This window comes from Canis lupus, chromosome 25 (assembly GCF_003254725.2).
Source record: "Canis lupus dingo isolate Sandy chromosome 25, ASM325472v2, whole genome shotgun sequence".
Taxonomy (NCBI): Eukaryota; Metazoa; Chordata; class Mammalia; order Carnivora; family Canidae; genus Canis; species Canis lupus.
The window spans coordinates 31,331,650-31,349,410 of record NC_064267.1 but is presented as its reverse complement, the minus strand read 5'-3'; the positions used below and the strand labels follow the sequence as shown (position 1 = coordinate 31,349,410).

The 17,761-nt window shown below is 42.7% G+C and overlaps 1 long non-coding RNA gene across 1 annotated transcript; it reads left to right on the top strand.

Annotated features, from left to right (window-relative positions):
• The first annotated feature begins 3,567 nt into the window (after nucleotides 1–3,567).
• On the top strand, nucleotides 3,568–13,815 carry LOC125753677 (uncharacterized). The gene is made up of 3 exons (XR_007406045.1): nucleotides 3,568–7,629; nucleotides 10,852–11,483; nucleotides 13,034–13,815. It is a non-coding gene; the product is annotated as an uncharacterized LOC125753677 (long non-coding RNA).
• Nucleotides 13,816–17,761: the final 3,946 nt, after the last annotated feature.

Below are 17,761 nucleotides of genomic sequence, written 5' to 3'. Positions count from 1 at the left end.
GCAGGGAGCCCAACGTGGGACTCAATCCCAGGTCTCCAGGATCACCCCCTGGGCTGAAGGCGGCGCTAAACCGCTGGGCCACCGGGGCTGCCCCAAACACACAATTCTTTTGATGCTGTTTTTCTGCTATATAGCCAGGACTGAGCACCAGTGACCTACATGAACCAAAAAAGAGACATCACCTGTCGAGATGAGCAAACTAGACAGAGATAGAGTCCCTCCTGACTGCTATTAGAATAACATTGTTTACACCAAGCCATGATGCCTTTTTCAACTTTTATTCTACACAATTTTGTTATGCTTTATAACATGTTAGCCTGTTGACAATTTGGTCCATGTGTTTAGACCAAACTTTATCCTGACAGCTTGAGTAATGATGTACAGCTCTTTGTGAAAGTGCTATATGCACATGGTTTTGAAAATTCAAATATAAAAAGTATATTCTATTTCTCAACTCCGACACCAGTCTGCCAGTCACTGACTCCCTCCCCCAGATGTGTGCTTTGTGCCAAGTGTCTTGAGTATCTGTCCAACAAAATTCTGTGCCTCCTTCAGGAGCTTTTAAATAATGAAATCACTTGATAATTAAGCAGAAAACGATAGTGCTCAAATCAGAGCTCCCAAGTCGTTTTATTCCCAGCTTCACTGTATCTTCCTTGGGGTTTGGTAACAAGTACACACTCTTCTCCAGGGGTGAAATAACATCACTTTGAGCAACACTACTATTATGTTTTCATTTTATACCGAACCTGCCTATACTGAAAATATCCCTGTAAGATACAATCACAACAGGATGTCTCATTGTCCTGTTAGATGGCAGCAGGAGTGGTAAGTTATCCAGCACTTCACAGAACAAGCTAGAAAACCTGGCCTTTCTCAGACTTCCCCATTTTTGCTTTGCTTTGCTCCCCCCCCCCCCCCCTTTTCACTGTAAAAACAAATCGCTTTAAGAAAAAATTGATCAAAATCCTGTATAACTGATATATTTCATAAACTGTAAAAGTCCTAGTGGCCTTTCCAAATGCATGTAATCTTATATTATCCTTGTTGGATAATCTGGATAACTTGGATAGTTTGATTATTGATTCTTCTCATTTGTAATGAAATTTTAAAAATAAAACATTCTTCAAAAAATAAAAAATAAAAAAAGAACATCTATCTATCTTTCTTAACAAGATATTCCTGATGTCCCAAAAGATGACCTGAGGTTGTGACAATCCATCATCTATAGACTTGGATACTAGGCTAATAACTAATCTCCAAAATTCTACTCCTCTTCCCCATCCAACCTCAACACCGAAGTCTTACCCTAAGGAGAAAAACAATTTTATTTCTCCAGGAAGATAAATTTTTAAAACTGTTCTCTTGGAATTTATCCCTACCCCGAACATGCTGACATAGAAGTGATAACAGTTAAATTTAGAAAGTTCTTTCTCAAATCAAAGAATACTCAAGCTGAGAGGAAAAACAGAGCTCATTCTACCCTGTTATTTCACTTAACAGAAAGAAAATGGAAGGCTAGAAAGGTTAACTGGTTTGTCCAAGGTCATGTGGGAAAATTCACTCTTACTAGGTCATTATTGAGTGTCTACCACGTGTCCAGCATGTCCCAGGCCCTGGGGTACAGCCACCAGTGGGTTTCTACCAAGAACATGTGTGGCAGTGCCAGGGATAGGATCCAAGTTTTCTGTTCTCTCCCATCACCCTCCACTACAGTCCCCTCTGGGGGACCTCTGCCATTGCTGTCTCAGAGGATTAGCATTCAGAGTGATAAAAATAAAACAATTTCCAGGAAGATGGAGCCTCATTTTTCTTAGTCCCTTCTGGCAGGAATTGAAGGATATTTGGGAGGAAGCCAGGGACGTGAATGTGTCCTTATTTGTAGAGATGATGTCACTGTCCCAAACCCCACGGGACACGGCCTTGACTAGTTTTATAGTTAGCCCTCTCATGGTTATGCACCCGCTTGTGAATCAAGAGGGTGGTGGGTGCTCGATGGGTGCTGTCACCCTGAGACACACACCACCAGAAACCTGACTCACTCAGGGATCACAACCAAGACTTATCTCCCCTAGAACAGTGCTAGAGCCAGTTGAGCCATAAACAGAACAGCCCTGGAATCTGACTTTCCACCAACGACTTACTGTTCCTGAAATGTCTATATATTTTGGCTTCATGACTTAACAGGAATAGTGTGAAGTAAAATGACGTGAATCACCTAAAGCCTTTCAGATGGTGAAGTACCAGCCCTTGCTAGAAAATAAAACAAGCCACACAGATAGGCACAAAAGCACACGCATGTGCAAATGCACATGTTCACATGCCACATACGCACACAGAAGTAGAGACTTATCCCTGCAAAAATAAAATCTAACAATAAGAAACTCCAAGGAACAGTGACTCTGGAATATCTCTATGAATGAATATTCATTTTGTTTAAAAAATTCAAATAGATGGATGAACCTGGAGAACATCATGCTAAGTAAAATCAGCCAGTCACAAAAAGGCAAATACTATATGATTCCACTCATATGAGGTATCTAGAGCAGTGGAAGGAACAGACGCAAAAAGTAGAATGGTGGTTGCCAGAGTCTTGGGGGGAGGGAAGAATGAGAAGTTGTTGCTTAATGGATACAGTTTCAGTTTTGCAAGATGAAAATGTTCTGAGGATTGGTTGCACCATATGTGAATATACTTAATAATGCTGAATTATACTCTTAAAATGGATTCTGGTAGTCAATTTTATATTATATGCATTTTATCATAATTTTTTAAAGATTTTATTTATTTATTCCTGAGAGACACACAGAAAGAGGCAGAGACCTAGGCAGAGGAAGAAGCAGGCTCACTGCGGATGGGGAATCTAATGCAGGACTGGATCCCAGGACGCCAGGATCATGACCTAAGCCAAAGGCAGCCGCCCAGCCGCAGAGCCACCCAGGTGCCCCGTATTTTATCATAATTTAAGAAAAATTTTTAAATGGAAATGAAGTATAATACATGTTCTCCATCAGGAGTTTTCCATCATATATGAATCATATAGGTGTCACAGGGGGAAAAGTCTTTCCTCTCTACCCTCTTGGGTTTAAGACTGGGGCTTGTGAATTAAATTGCCAAAAGCCAGATTGGTGAGAGAAAAGCAATTTTTATTTATTTAGGTATTTGGGAGCTTAGAAAGAAAGTGGCTCAGCTCAACGGCTAAAATTAAGGATTTACGTACCTAACTTAACAGAGGAAAAGGCAAGGGTAGGAAAAGGCTCCTATGGGAAGAACAAATGGTTTCTTTAGGAAAAACAAACAGGCTTTTAGCAGAAAAAAAAATGGGAGATAAGAGAGTTTGTGACAATAATTGTTTATGAAAGTGTGAGTGGTCTTCTTTAACTTCTTTGGGGCCTGAAACTTCCCCCTGGAGAGGAGATTTATGATCATTTCACCTTAGGTATCCTTCCTGGGAGTGCAACTGCCCAGAAGAGGGGAATTATGACTGTCTCATTCCCAGGAGTTTCTGCTTTTAGCAAGATAAGTGTGTGGGGAATGGGGGTGGGAGGGCGGGCAGTCAGACAAAGCTTCTTTCTGCATCTGTTGATTCTCAAATGTCTTCAGCTCAAAATAATTTTTATGCCACTGTCGTGTAATTTGGACTACTTCGTAAGTGTCCTGGCAAATATTAAAAAAGGTCCTGTTTGTAATATTTCCCGAAACTTTAGTTAAAAATATGTACACCAAATTAGCCTCTTCCCTCCTTGCAAGGGGCGCCAAATTATGAATTATGCATATATATATATATATGCACACACATACACAAATTTGCAAAAACTTTACCTGTAAGTTCAATTTTAGTCCACCAAAAGCTGAGACTAAAAGGTCGAAAGATTTTTGAGATCAACTGTCATCGGCAAAAGGCTGTGAAGGCAATTGGGGGCTGTATGTCGGTACAAAAGTGTGATTTTACACCTGGGAGACACCAGCTGTGGGGGACCCAGAGGATTTTATTTTTGCTCTAGATTCTAGAGCCCAGAAGAAATGATACTATAAGAACATGGCCTCTTGAGGGAATGCTTCCTGGTGCTCAGAAGCAGAGATGCTGGTCTGAGTTACTTTTAGAATGCACATTTGTCTATTTCAGGGCATTTTTTAATATTGTTTTCATTCTTAAAATTCTACGTACTTTACTGCCTCATTGCAAGTGTTTGAAATAAATGTAAGGTGTTTTCCGGGCAGGGTAGAAATCTGCAGAACCTTGATACTCCAAGTGTAGTCCTGGACCTGCAGCATGTGGGACCCAGTTAGAATGGAGTCTCAGGTCCCATCCCTGACCTACAGACTAGAATCTGCATTTCAACAAGATCTCCAGGGGATTGCTATGCTCTTTAACAGCCAATTGGAAATGTGGAGTTCTGGGTTCCACTTCAGCCAAACTTTCCTAACGTCTGAGACCCCTTGGCTTAAAAGTTTCAAGTTACTTACATGAACATAAGAAATTTCATATCTAATGAATTTCTATGATAACAGTAATTGCTTCTCGTGGAGAGTGCTGAGGAGGGGAAACTTTCATGTCCTTTGTATGGCTTGAATTTTTTTAAATTATGTATGTATATTATCTTTATTACGATAAAGTAGACACTACTTTGCAATAGAAGAGTACAATTTACAAATTACCTTCCAAAACATGATTTCACAAATGCTCCAAACATCCATGAACCAAGAAGTGATAACATTCGGGTGTCTCTAGGCTACAGATGAAGATTTTGAAGTATAAAGGTCACAAAGGAAACACTGAAAATTAGAGCCAAAAATAGGATCCAAGGGTTTAAAATATTTTTTATTATGAAAAATCCAAACATTTATAAAGTAAAGAGAATATTATAATGGACTCCCACGTAATATCAGTACCTATCAGTACCATGCACTATCACCCCCCCATTCCATTATTTCATATACCAATATCTCTATATACGTTGTAAGGTAAAATGTGCATACATTGAAATGAACAAGCCTTATCCAAATCCCTTTTTTCTCTTAATTCCAATCTTGTTTGGCAAAAATCTGGCTCAATTGCCTCCCAAATGTAAATGCTATTGACGGATTTCCTGCTGTTTCCTACACTGAGTTGAATCATCCTTCCCTCAATTTAGGTTCGGCCAGAAGTGGAATGCCTTTGTTCTCTGTTAGAAAGCATATGGGATATTAAGTCTGATTGCTGCATTGTTACCCACGCACAAGTGAAACCCGGGCATGCCCCCTTCCAACTGTCCTTCTTGCCAGCAAGCCTCCCCACAAATTGAAAGCTCAGAGCCCCTCGGTTGTGCGGTAGCCAGAGCTAGCCTTGCACCCCATCACACCCCAGTGCCCACTACTCTGAGCCAGCTATTTGGGCTATCATAAATACACTCGATGCTCATTTATTTAGTTTTATGTGCCAGCTGTTGCCCCTACTTGATCTCGTCTCAGAGCAATCTGAACTCAGAAGGCTCCCATTTCCCTTTAAAATCTGGAAAAGAAAATATAAGCTTGCCTTCCATCTCATTGCAGGAGATGAGTCAGCAGAACAGGAAATTCTCCTTGCACAAGCCCTTCTGATCCCGTGGGTGGGGTGTGTGTGGCATCGAGCGAGGGCTGGGAAGGGAACCGGCTTCTCCCCTGGAACCACTTGGATAGGTGAACAATGTAAGCTGGCTGGTGAGTTCAGCAGTGTTGACACACACCTTGCCAATTAGAATTGCCCCAACATGTTTTGGGGAAAGCTCAGCTGCTTCCAAATAAGGAACAAGGCAAATAGAAAAATCAGTGTTTGCCAACATCTAGGTGGCTTCAGAGGTGGAGAGGTGAGTGGAGCTGCTGCTGGTGAAACTCGCTGTGCATCTGAGCGGCAAGCCTGGCTTTCAAGGATGTTGGAGGAAAGAAGTGATTTAAGGTGGGGTGAAAGAAAGTCCTTTAAAGCCACAAAAGCCCTAGTGGTGCAATTATGCACACGTAGTGAATTACAGGAGCTGCGGGCACTGGAAACATCTCTGTGGGGAAGCCACCTCTGGCCCAATCTGTAGTGACAGTGCCAAGTCCACGGGGGGGCATTCAAGGGGTGGCCCGGGTTCTGCTCCTAACCAGCTGGGAGGCTTGGAGTAAGTCCTCCCATCCCATTCTCGCCTGCAGAAAGACAGTTAGACACGATAAGCGCTTCCATCTCTAAAGTGCAGCTCCTCCTCGACTTATGATGGGGTGACGTCCAGGTAAACCCATCACGAATTGAAGACATCACGAAGTCGAAATGCATTCGATGCTCCTAACCTACCCACCATCAGAGCTCAGCCTTAAACGGCACAGAACAGCAACATTAGCCTACAGTTGGGCAAAATCATCTCACGCAAAGCCTATTTGATAATAGTGTTGACTAGCTCATGTAATTGATTGACTACTGTACTGAAAGCAAAAAACAGGATGGCTCTCCGGGTGTAGAAGGGTTGGAAGTAAATCAGTCATTCACCCTCTCGATGGATGGATGGATGGCGGGGCCGACCGGGAGCTGCGGCTGGCTGCCACTGCTCCGCATCACAAGATAGGATCGTGTGGCACGTTGCTAGCCCGGGAAAAGATCCAAATTCAAAATTCGAAGTATGGTTTCTACTGCATACATATCGCTTTCGCAGCATCATACGGTGGAAAAATGTTAAGTCGCACCCTGGTTAAGTCGGGGGCCGTCTGTACCGTAGCTCCACTGCAAACTCAAATTGGATTAGCATTAACCCCACATTTTCCTCTCCTTCCATGACTTTTCCAATGAGACACTAAGAAAGAAATAACTGAGTGTGGCTGTGAGCGAGGCCAGGACTCTTTAAAATAACTATTCTGTGGGAATCAGGCACTGGGTGCTGTGTGTGTGTGTGTGTGTGTGTGTGTGTGTGTGTACATTTCTACTGGGTGGGGCTGTGTGGAGGGGAAAAAGCATTCAGCCGCTCTGAATGCTTCAGCTTTGCAGAAAAATAGATGCAGCAAAGATTGAGGAGTGAGATTTTTGCATAGAAGGTGGGGGAGGAGTAAATGTGCTGAGATTAAAAAAAGAATGAGGACACAGAAGGGTAGGCTGAGAATGAGCCAAGAAGTAAAAATATGCTGGGGCTTTTAAAAAGGGTGTAGCCAGAGCCGGTTAAAGCCTACCCTTCCACTCGGCCTGGCCTTCCCCTCACCCCGCCTGGACCCATTCTAAATTCTTTCGAGGCGCGGGGCCCTCCCCCCTCCTCCCCCGCGGAGAAAGGATCTAGGAGCCGGGAGGAAGTGACACATTTTCCTGCTTGAATGGAGCAGGCCCCTGCAGCAGCTTCTCAGCAGTCGTCAGCAATCTTATCTCACCCCGGCCATCCATCGAGGGCGCCTGGTTCCTCAAACAATGCTTTCCTCTGGCTGAATGAACCCTGGGCGAGGACTAGAAGGCCCAGGCGGCTCCGTGTTTAGAGGTTCAGGGTAACCTGTGTGCTTCATGTTCCTTTCTAGTGCACCATCCAATGAATAATCAAGCTCTGAGGGTAGCACTCACTTAGACTTTTGTTCCTCCAGAAAAGGGGTCTCATTCCTGCCCCTGCATCTCGGGAATGCCGTGCAGGGGGCCCCAGAGCTGTGAAGTAGGAGAATCCTAAGGTAGGTAGCCCTGAAGGCCTGAACTTGCGCTGTGTGACCTTGGGCAACTTATGCAGCCTCTCTGACCTTCTGTATCTTCCTCTATAAAGGGAGGCAGTGGGTTGGAAATAATAACTGCCTTGTAGGTTCCAATGAGGACTTAATAAGGTAGCAGGTGTGAAGTGCTTAGAGTGTTGTAAATATGTAAAGAAGTCCATTTTCCTACCCACCCACCCACCCCAACCCACCCCCCCAGGTCCAACCCACACTACCATTTGCCAGCCCCTTAATGGCACTTTTTATCAGTACCTTACCAGCTTAGCATTTAATTTTATGCAGTTATATTATAGTTTAATCATACAGGCCTCATTCCCTCAGTCATGCCAAAAACATAAATCAGCATTCCAGGCGAACATCTTATTAGCGGCTCCCAAATGACTAACTAAATGCTGTACTAACAGAATAATAAAACTGCATAAAAATAGAGAGTGGAGTGAAACACAACACAGGCACAAATGGCCTCCAGACCTCTCTGTTCCCACGACTGGTTTTATCCTGCCTGGTGTGTATCTCTACTATGGAAGATTTTTCTTATTATGTGGTAATGACCTGGTTCCATACTTGTTTCTTGCTAGTTTAGAAGCTCCTTGAAGGCAGGGACAATGCTGCTTTTATCTCTGTATTTCTAGAACTTAGCTTAACAAAGTACATTATAGGTACATAATAACTGTTTCATCAGTTACTTTGAACAAGCCATGAACTAGTAGATTTTGGTCTCTTCTATTCACTGGTGTAGCCTCTACACATGGAATAATGCCTGGCACATAGCAGGCGCTCACTAGACATGTGTAGAGTGATTGCCTTGAGGCCTTCTTGGGCTGCACATTCTTCATCAGTATGAGGCTGGTTCACTGGGGTCAGTGGACTAAATTAGCAGTTCTCAAATCCTGGTTCTCCAATGGCCCACACCAGAATTGCACTGGAATTTTATTTTATTTTAAGATTTTATTTATTTATTCATGAGAGACACAGGGAGAGAGGCAGAGACATAGGCAGAGGGAGAAGCAGGCTCCATGCAAGGAGCCCATTGTGGAACTTGATCCCAGGTCTTGGGATGACGACCAGAGCCGAAGGCAGAAGCTCAACCACTGAGCCACCCAGGCATCCCTGCACTGGGATTTTAACAGACACGAATTCCCTTCCCAGACTCCACTCTTGAATGATTCAATAGGTCTGAGCTAGGATCCATACATTTGTAGCTTAAAAAAAGAGGAAATCTTTCCAGATGAATCTGGTCAGGACAAAATGTAGGCCTCACTAAATGTATTAGATATTCCTAACAGTTCTCATGTAGAATGATTTGGTATATCACTGTTTCAAAAGACTGCAGATCATCATAGGAGTTTACAAGGCTGATAAAAAGTGAATGTATAGAGCTTTATTTAAACAAAGAGTGCCTCAGGCAAAGTAGTCATCACGCACCCTTTAAACTGATATATTTTTTTTGACAGGTGCTTAGAGAAGTTAGAGAGGAACACATTTTTTTAAAGAAATAAATATGTATTACATACCTCTTTCTGTTCAAAATAAGAGATTTTTGACATGTATGTTTTTCTGATTTCTGAACCAGACAACTTCTTAGGAGGCAGATAGCACAGTTTCAAACTTAAGTAAAAATAAGTTGTTTCAGGTAAACAACACAATGTCATTCATCACTTGTCAACCATTAGCTGGCTGCTGTCAGGGTTGGGGCAGGCCCTGAATAAAGCAGCCCCTGGACCTTATACACATGTGCCACAAAATGCTAAAGTTACTAAAGGTACCAAAACTAGGAAGGGTTTTATATATTTTTTAAATTAATTTATTTATCTTGAGAGAGAAAGTGCACAAGAGAGCACATGAGCTCACAAGTGAAGGGGGCGGGGGGGGGGTTGGGGAGGCAGGGGAAAGGAGACAGACAAGCAGACTGCACTGAGCTGGGAGCCTGACATGGGCTCCATCCTACGACCCTGAGTCCATGACCTGAGCTGAAACCAAGAGTCAGATGCTTTTTTATTTTTTAAAGATTTTATTTAGTTATTCATGAGAGACATAGAGAGAGAGAGAGAGAGAGGCAGAGACACAGGCAGAGGGAGAAGCAGGCTCCATGAAGGGAAGCCTGACATGGGATTCGATCCTGGGTCTCCAGGATCATACCCTGGGCCGAAGGTGGCGCTAAACCGCTGAGCCACCTGAGCTGCCCAAGAGTCAGATGCTTAACCAACTGAACCACCCAGGCAGTTCAGGGTTTTGTATTTCTTCCAGGGCACACTCTACTTTGGTGATGGCAGGACCAATTTATATTTCACCAATTGGGTATTCTCTCTTGGTTGGGATTATTCGACTTTACTCCAGTGATGGTTGAACACCCCTTTTAGATTGATGCTGACTGGCTGGCCCATAGTCCTCTTCCCATTTGAGGCATGCTAATCAAATGGCAAAAGATCACTTCTATACCACCATAAAGATTTTTTTCCCTTTCTCCCAAATCAAAGATTTGGTCTTCATCTGTTATATAATGGTACAGGTGGGGGATGAGGAGGCTGGGGTGGAAGAGAGAAGCAGGACTGTTTAAACTGGGTCAAGTTCCCTCCTGTTCAATAGCCCAGCATTCCCTAAGAAGCCAGGTACCTGGGGGAAGAATCCAAGGGAACCCTCTAGTGATTCAGCATCTCTTAGCAGCCAAGTAAGGATGGGACAACGAAGGTGCTGTGGTCGTCTGTTGAATTACACCAATGTGCTTATAGTTAGTTACTCTTTGTTATTTGTTTTTTTTTTTTCTGTTTTGAAGAAAAATTTTGCAGTTTTTACATTGTTACTGAAAAACAAAAAACTTGTGACATTTCACAACACCTAGGCCATTCAGTCAACATTTGACAGTTCTATCATGTTTCTGACACAGAAACATATTCAACTCCTCAGGGATGGTTAAGAACGTCACATGTCTGCCTTTCTAATTCCCTGTGCTTTGTTTATGTCACTATGTGACTTCTGGTCACACTGGCAGATAAGGTCAGTAATATAGTTGCACAGTCCCCAAGGATATTCTGTGTGGTGACAGAGGAGGGCATTTTCTCAACACTGTTGCCCACAGGGATACCGGGGAGAGGTCTTCTGGTGAGTCACTGGCCAAGCAAGTGCATGCTATTAAGTTTCGCAAGAAACTTCAGGATGTATTTATTTTTATTATTATTATTTTTAAAGATTTTGTTTATTCATGGAGACACACAGAAAGAGCGAGACAGAGACACAGGCAGAGGGAGAAGCAGGCTGTCTGCAAGGAGCCTGATGTGGGACTTGATCCCAGACCCCAGGATCACACCCTGAGCTGAAGGCAGATGCTCAACCGCTGACCCATCCAGGCATCCCAAGTTCAGGATTTAATAGGAAAATTCCAGACTACAAACTTTTAGTTGACTAAGAAAAAAACAAACAAACAAAAAAAGTGAAAGAGACATGCACAAAGACCATAGCACTTTTCATCAATTTTTAGGAACTAGAGTGACAAAATGGAGGTCATCAACATTTTGGATTTGGCCACAGAGTTGATTTCTCTGGAAGGACTAGAAACTCACACTGAAGGGCACCCAAGTTCTTCCTTTGAGATCCAAAGCTATGAAGAAAGTCTCCAAGCATGACCTGGGAGAAGTTGCTCCTCTGGTAACCAGTAGGATTTGTATTGAGCATGGAATCATTTAAGGAGCGTTGGCTGATGGAGGTGGCATACAAAGGCATGTATTTCAGGACTGTACTCTCAGACTTTCTGCAGAGGGATGAAGAAGACTGGGGATGACTCTTCCATGTAAAACCAAAGTAGCCTGCATGTCATCTGCAAGGTTTGTAATAACCATTCTGCCTTTCTTCAAAAACATATCTCTTGTGAGCAGTTGAGAGAAATGTCATGTTCTTAGCAACAACTTTTGAGTGAGTGGAAACTCTTTGTAAATAAATGGAAATAGATCACATCTTATTTCATTGTACTCTAGTTCCCTCAACTCTAGTATTGTGATCCTCAGACATCCTATTGTATTTTGTGGCCTTGCGTTTCTAGCTCAGTATTAATGGGAAGGCGGATGAAAAGCCACACTTGTTCTGCACTAGTGATATTTTTCCAAAACATTTGTTGCTAATTCTTGGACAGAACATGTGGTATTCACCTCCATTTCATCAGGGTATAAGGTCTAATAAAAAGACAACATTTGATTGTGATACTTTTTTAACCAACAGCACTGATTCACGGGGAATAATTGTAAAGGGCCTGTAATCTACCAGCATAAGGACATTTACTATTTAGTATGAATCATCCCATAAGACCTTCCCCCCAATAAATCAATGGTTCTTAATATTATGGGCCATGGGCCCCTTTAAAAAACTGATGAAAACTATGGAACCTCTGCTTAGAACAGAGCACATACTCATTTGCATAGAATATTTTTCATGACTAATCATGGGATTTATTCACCTCAAGTTAGAATTCCCTTTCTTTTCTTTTTTTTTTTTTTTTAAAGATTTTATTTATTCATGAGAGACAGAGAGGAAGAGACAGGTAGAGGGAGAAGCAGGCCCCATGCAGGGAGCCCAACCTGGGATTCGATCCCGGGTCTCCAAGATCACACCCTGGTCTGAAGGCGGCGCTAAACCGCTGAGCACCCCGGCTGCCCTTAGAATTCCCTTTCTATAGACATAGGAGAAATAGAAAAAGAAAATTCTGGAATGGATCTTCTTTCCAAAATTCCTTGAGGCCCATCTCCATGATGAGCATTTAAAATTCCAGGTTCTAGGACCGTATCTTTAAACGGTGAAACTTGGGATCCCTGGGTGGCGCAGCGGTTTGGCGCCTGCCTTTGGCCCAGGGCGCGATCCTGGAGACACAGGATCGAATCACACGTCGGGCTCCCGGTGCATGGAGCCTGCTTCTCCCTCTGCGTGTGTTGTGTCTCTGCCTCTCTCTCTCTCTGTGACTATCATAAGTAAATAAAAAAAAAAAAAAATGGTGAAACTTGAGGTCCAGTTATTTCTGCCACCATTTTTAATCTCTCTTCTTGCAATAGTTCTCCGCCTTGCCCTAGGTTAGAATCATATGTAGAATTTTTTAAAATCCCAATGTGTGGCCAAAACCACATCCCAGATCAATTAAATCAATTTCTGGAAGGTGGGAGCAAGGGATCAATAGTATTTCAAGCTCCTGGATAATTTGGATATTAAACTGAGGTTGAGAAACACTGCTTTTCTGCCTCTCCATACTTACAAGAACAATTCTGTTAGTCTGGGCATTCCAGCCCCTGCAAACTCCTGTGTCTTTCTGTGACATTTTCAGTGTCTTTTCTGTGTGGGGTATAACAATTCCCTCTTTAAGCTAATAATTGCCTTTCACCTCGTTATTTAGGATGTCACTAAGAAATGTATTGTTCAGCTACCACTTAAGAAAGATTTCATTTGACTCAGAGGTTATGATGGGGAGAACAAGAAGCAGAAGAAAACAAAAGCTACCCTGGATTATTAAACTCCATCCAATCTCATGGATATGCTTTACTGAAAGAACAGAAGACAAAGAGGAGGTGGTGGCCAAAAAAAAAATCCCTGAAGCTGATTTTGAAGAGGTAGATGACTCAGTTAAATCTGCATGAGTGAAGAAGTCCAGAAACAAGGCAGAAACATCTAAGAAGTGATGTGCCTTTCATCAGAAGAGGTGAAGAGTAAGATGAAGACTGAGTAGGTGGGATTAAGTAGGCAGGGGGAAAGAAAGTTCCTATAAAGTCATAAGTTGAGAGCTAGAAGGGACCACTGAGATACTCTAGTGCTATGTCTTTCATCTTATAGATGAAAAGCAACCCAGGTTGGTGATGTCCCTGCCTGAAGCCTCAGCTGGTATTAAGGGGGAGCAGGCATGGGCTCACACCTCCTGAATGCAGAGAGTTCTCTCATCTTCCATGTCTGGGGCTCCTTAAATAGGGTGACCACACACTTTGTTATCTAAACCTAAACTTTTGGGGCACCTGAGTGGCTCAGTGGTTGAGCGTCCGCCTTTAGCTCAGAGCATGATCCCAGGATCCAGGATCAAGTCCCACATCAGGCTCCTTGCAAGGAGCTTGCTTCTCCCTCTGCCTAGGTCTCTGCCTCTCTTTCCGTGTGTCTTTCATGAATAAATAAATAAAATCTTAAAAAATAATAATAAATAAATAAACCTAAACTTTTTTTAGAGAGATTTATGTATTTATTTTAGAGAAAGAGAGCATGCACGCAAGCGGAGGGAGGGGCAGATGGAGAGGGAGAAAGTGAATCTCAAGCAGACTCTCTGCCGAATCAGAGCCCACTGTGGGGCTCTGGGGCTCAATCCCACCACCGTGAGATCATGAACTGAGTGGAAATCAAGAGTTGGATGCTTAACCGACAAACCCACCCATGCGCCCTTAAACCTAGACATTTTTTTTTTTTTTCTTATGATAGTCACACGGAGGGAGAGAGAGAGAGAGGCAGAGACATAGGCAGAGGGAGAAGCAGGCTCCATGCACCGGGAGCCCGACGTGGGATTCGATCCCGGGTCTCCAGGATCGCGCCCTGGGCCAAAGGCAGGCGCTAAACCACTGCGCCACCCAGGGATCCCAACCTAGACATTTTTGAGAGTAAAAGGGGACAAAAACAGGCAAGCCTAGGACTTTTTTTTCTTTTTAAAACTTATTTGTCATCTATCTTATTTTGCATTACCTGTCGTCTTCTTGATAATTGTTTTGGTTTTTTTTTTAAGATTTTATTTATTTATTCATGAGAGACACAGAGAGAGAGAGAGGCGGAGACATAGGCAGAGGGATAAGCAGGCTCCATGAAGGGATCCTGACCTGGGACTCGATCCCGGGACTCTAGGATCACACCCTGAGCTGATCCACCCTTCTTCCTCTTCTTGATAATTGTACCATCAGTCATCCTATTGGAAAGTTGCTTTTAGCAGTTTTTCAATGACCTCCAACTCATCTCCCAGCTCTTCCAGTTAAGAACACTGAGCTGTCAATCAAAAGAAAATTTGGCTGATATTTCTTTTTTCTGGGAAAGCATGCATGCGTATGCACGCATATGTGAGCAGAGCATGGGCAGAGAGAGAGAGAGAGAGAGAGAGAATCTTAAGCAGGCTCCATGCCCAGCACATGGGGTTTGATCTTACAACTCTGAGATCATGACCCATAAGATCATGACCTGAACAGAAACCAAAAGTCAGATGTTTAACCGACTAAGCCACTCTGATGCTCCTAGGCTGGATTTAAATATCTGCTGCATATTGGTCAGTGATGACAATGGCACCTCGAGTCGGTTTTCTGTAGGTACCGCTCTTATGTCAGGCTGTTAAAAATTTACTCTTTTGGGACCTTCCAAGAACGGAGTGCATTTCCTTATGTGAGAGTAATGCTGTTTCCAAATGGCTAATTATATATGTCTCCTTCACCATCTGTTTTTATTTCTAAAAGGATCCAAGGTAGTTACCAGACTCTGAGATACTTGGTAAACCCCTTTGTAATCACCCTGTACTGATATAGAGTGAATTCCTATTATAAAACTTGACATAGGCTTTTGGGACTCCATTTTTAATAAACCTTAGGACCAATCAGGAGCAGGACTCTGTCAAGTTTACACAATCCTTATAACACATAGATTTCAGCCAATGTCCACCCAGCTGTTGTGGTCTCATTTTCAGATTTCTTTACACAGCAGCTGGTTAACTCAATTATCTTAATTTTCAGTGGCTTACCTCTGATAGTCCTCGGTTTGCTGTTAACAGTAGACTTTTGCTCTACGGAAGTAGCTTAAGCCCATTTATTCCTGGATGTGTCAGGATTTTAGCTGAGGAACTACCTTCCAACTTTAATGGAACTGTCACTGTATGATTATGTTGTCTTGATTTTATTAGCCTCCTTCAGACATGGCTTTACTTTCCCTTGGATGATTTGCTTGGGGCCATGAAGCCTACACTGATGTGAGAGGTTCAATTGCAGAGGTGGGTACCTGTGCTAGAGGGAAGTCTTCTCAGATTGGAAAGCGGGGAACATAGGTGGACACTCAATAGCATTCTCATGTGACCTTCAAAAAAATCACACATTTTTCCTTCTGCAAGTTGGTGGGGAAGGTGAACTTCGCTGGGGTGGAGGAGGTTAGATCGTGGAGGTGGGTGCTTCAAATAGCATTTGCAGAATGGTGTCTTATCTAATTTCCCTTGCTGAAAGCAATTTTGAAGTTTAACTTCTGTTGTAGCTTTATTGCCTTCCAAATTAAGAAGTTATTAAATTGAAATTTTGATTGCAAAGCTACCAACATACCCTCTCAGAGAGGTTTTTGCAGGTCTATTAGTATAAGCCGGATTTGATTCATTAAGCTTTCCATTTTTTCCAAAGCCATTGTCAAGTGTTTTTGGAAGCCTTTCTCAGGCAGTGGAAGTCTGTCTAAGGATGAGGCATACAGTCATACCAGGCCACATTTGGGGGCTTTGTTCATATGTTTTACCAACTAGGGGGTTTTCCTCGGCCATTTATAGTTTGATTGTCTTCAAAATATATTTGAGGATCTATCCTCTATAAGTGCTCTGGGTCAAGGGATATGAATGTACTGAGATAATCAGTAGTTTGGTGGGATAATGGAAGAAAAATTAGATCAAATGAGCCAAAAACTGGCTCCTAGTTCCCAGACTCTCCACAAACTAGCTGGGTGACCTCAAGCAAGCCACCAGTATTTAATAACAAATACCTTAATCTCTTAGAACCCCAGAGTTCCCATTTCTCTCAGTAAAGGTCTCTGTGAGATAGCAAACATGACAAATAAAGCTAGTATGTTTTCCCAGTGCAGAAAACCATCGTTGATCTTACTGTCATGCATAATGACATGAAATATGAAATGTGTAAAAACTGAAATGGGCAGACCTGTGGCTCACTCAAAAATTTGGAAGGTAAACCCAGGAAGACCTGCATACACCTTCCCCCATACACTTCCAGCGTTCCAGGCAGACTCAGTGTGGCACCAGGCTTCAAATTCAGAAGTGCTATTGTAAAACATTTGAAGTGTATGTTGCTATCAAAGGCTATTTTCTGAATGATTACAAGACAATTGAACCTTTTGTTGCTCTGAAGGGCCTAGAAGCAATGTGGCTGGACTTGAATATGGTAGACCAAGATCCAGTAATCAATATTAGAGGACCTCTAGGTTCTTGAATGTATTCAGACTCAATAGCTTACCTGAATAGTTAGTGCAAAACTGATGAATAGAAGGTCTGGTGGAAACACGTCAAAGGATTTGGTATTTTGAGTTGAATATTCCATGGCTAAGAATGTATGTAAGGAAGGAAATGTGTGTAATGACGACTCATGGAAGTACCGTCTCATCACTGTTGTCAATGAGTCCAGAAGAATAATGAAGGAAAATGCAGGATGTCTAGTCAGGAGGCTTGGAAGAACTATTAGCACTGAAGAGTTTCTCGTGGCTTGCTACAGAATGCCTTGAACTAGATATGAATAGGGAGTAGGCAATGGCAAGCTCCAATAAACCTAATATAATGCATGTCCAAAATGAGGTTAACGCACAGAAACAACAGCTTAAGCCCAAAAGTGCATTATCACACATTGGGGCAAAGTTGTGTACTGACTTCTGGGAAGAAATACAGGAGTGATACTGGCTGAGAGAATAGTTAGAAACGAATAAGGAATAGCTTCTAGTACACACAAATTGATCTTTATTGCAACAACAACCTTTATTTGTAAGCATAGATTTCTTTTGATGTTGGTTGGTTGGTTGGTCATCAGTCATGACAACACACATTCTAACATGTCTGTTTCACCATCTCAATAAAAAAAGAGATTTACTTATGTGGAAGTCACTGAATCTGTGAGTGGTGATGTGCTAATAAATGTCTGACCACTAACTCTCTGGTGAGGGCAGGAAGGGGTGGAGGGGGGTGAAGGGGATGGGCTAATTTCTAGCTCTTGCTGTTTTCTGAGGTATGAATATCCCCATCATGACCAATTTTTTAAAGATTTTATTTATTTATTCATGAGAGACACACAGAGAGAGGCAGAGACAGAGGGAGAAGCAGGCTCCCCACAAGGAGCTCGATGTGGGACTCGATCCCGGTACCCGGGAT